Genomic DNA, 2,672 nt, shown 5'->3' with positions numbered 1-2,672 from the left:
TGTATAAAAGTCCAAAAAGATGATTACACTGCCAAATTTTACTAGTTCGGTTGTTTGTGATAAAAGTGAGAATTTAAATGAATTATAGATACATATTAATCATCTTCAGAGAGTGTCAAGGAAAATGATTTATAAGGAACTTGCCATTATTAATAAATAAAAATAAATGTCTGTAGAGAACAATTTTTCACCTCTTCAAATTTCTTAATATTACGATTAATACACAGCGTATTATTAGAAAAAAATAGGCGTAACAAAATAAAATTAATAAATTTAGAAGAACTATACGCTGTATATTAATCATAATATTAAGAAATGTTGCAAAAGGTGAAAAACGTTCTCTACATGCGTCTATAATATAAGGGCGTGTCTGTATGTGATTATCATAACTCCAAGAGGAAAGAACCTAGAAACTGAAATTTTGCACCCACACTAAGTAGACCCTGAGGGTGTGCACCTAAGTATTATTACTTAACCACGTGCGTGCGCATCTTTTCAATGAGGCAAGCTTGCGAAAATCCACATAGAAAAGAATATGTGACCGCCATAGCTCCAAGAGGAAAGAACCTAGAAACCTGAAATTATGCACCTGTACTAAGTGTATGCACCTGGGTGTTATTACTTATCAATGTGCGTACGCGCATGCGCGTGCACATCTTTTTAATGAGGCAAGCTAGATTAGCTAGATAGAAAGAAGTGATTCTTTATACTACAAATATTGCGCATCTTTTTCTATACGTAAGCTATCAGAAAAACACATAGAAAAGAACTGTGAATATTTTACTAAGGTTTTGATATATGAATGAAATTGTCTGAGGTACTATCAAGTCAAGAATAATCAACAACATCAGTAAGAACTTTTCGGTGTACCAATAATATCTTCTTAGTTGCCAAGTCAGTCAATATTATTTCTCTTAACAATAGCAGAATCGGCTTTTTGTGTAACAGTGGCAGATTTTCCCCCAAAGAACAATGATTATACTATTCCTTTTAACAATATCGATACTACGTTTTTGGTGTATTAGTGACACATTCTTAGCTATCTAATAGTGACTATATTTTTGTTCTTAATAACATTCAGTATGAATTTTTGATTTATCAATGGCATTTAATGCCGTATTTCCTTATATTACAAATAGAAATCACAGACAGACAGACACGCACTTGGGTACGCGCATGCGCCTGAGCATCTTTTCAATGAGACAAGCTAGCAAAAAATCACATAGAAAAGAAGTGGTCTTTATGTAACAACTTTTAATATATAGAAAAAGCCATTGTGTTTTTGTAACAATGCGTTCCAATAATGGCTTTTATGTTATGTCGCTTAACGCTTAACAACAAAAGTATAACCTAATGCTGTTGTTAGTCTAAGTACTAAAAGTATAAAATGAAATGTATAAACCATACTAACATTAGCTACACTTACAAAGTTTCATGACCCCTTGCCCCCCCCCCCCTCATCACTAAAGTCGTAATGGGTAGACATTAATCGAACGGTAAAAAATTGCAATACTTCCGATGAAATGTAAAGGGAATTTGTAAAATCAAATATAAATGTGGAATATTTAACGCAATGATAAAGTTCATTGATAATAAACAATTCTTAATTTACTGTAAATTCTTTAAGACATCTTAATGCTTCTAGGAAATAAATTGTTTTTAAATATTTTTTACTGTCCTTCTATGGTCATCTAGAATATATCAACTTAATAACCCGAGCGAAGCCGGGTATTTTCGCTAGTTAAGTAATAATAGCAAGTTTCTCGTAAATCATTTTCCTTGACACTCTCTGAAGATGATTAATATGTACCTATAATTCATTTAAATTCTCACTTTTATCACAAACAACCGAACTAGTAAAATTTAGCAGTGTAATCATCTTTTGGACCTTTATACAATGTATGTTTTGTTTTATTTCTGCATATACAATTAAATAGCTCAAATGTAAAATCTGTGTGCAATATACGAAAAATAAAATCAACAATGCATTGAAAGGATTTTATTACATATTTTACTCTCCTAGATAATAAAAAATCCAGAGAAATCTGCTGCACTTTTGTGATAATTTCATGCTTACACTTTAAAAATAATAATATATCATACATTATATCCTAGGTATTATTTATTAATGATACTTTAGAATGAATTTTATTAACATTTTATACCAAAATAGATCTATATTTCGAAAAATGATTTAAAATTCCGAGATAACACGCCAGTACATTTTTCCTATATTTAATTTTGATATTATAAGTAACGCTGTAAAAACACAAACCAATCAAGAAACGGTGTATACTTTGAAATGTTTATGAAACGCCAGTTCCTTTCTTGATAACAATTAACACTATATTAAACCCCCCTCCCCACACACACACATAAATATAATTTTCCTTGACGTCATTTTTTTCCTTATAAAATGGCCTTTTACATAATACTGTTACGTCTGTGTTCGTTTGTTAATTTTCCGTATAATTTCTCTCGGATGAAACTTTAGCAATACAAGTTCTTTCTTAAATAAAACTAGTTTATTCTTTCTCAATATAACTTTGCAATACACTTAATTTCCACAGTCATTTTAAATTCAACACACGCTATAATTCACAACAATTCATGCACTTTACTTACCGCGCTTGACTCAATTGTCCGTCTCTATTTCTGCCTGTCTGCAATTC

This window comes from Limulus polyphemus, unplaced genomic scaffold, assembly GCF_000517525.1.
Source record: "Limulus polyphemus unplaced genomic scaffold, Limulus_polyphemus-2.1.2 Scaffold1020, whole genome shotgun sequence".
Taxonomy (NCBI): Eukaryota; Metazoa; Arthropoda; class Merostomata; order Xiphosura; family Limulidae; genus Limulus; species Limulus polyphemus.
Note: the sequence above shows the minus strand (reverse complement) of the source record.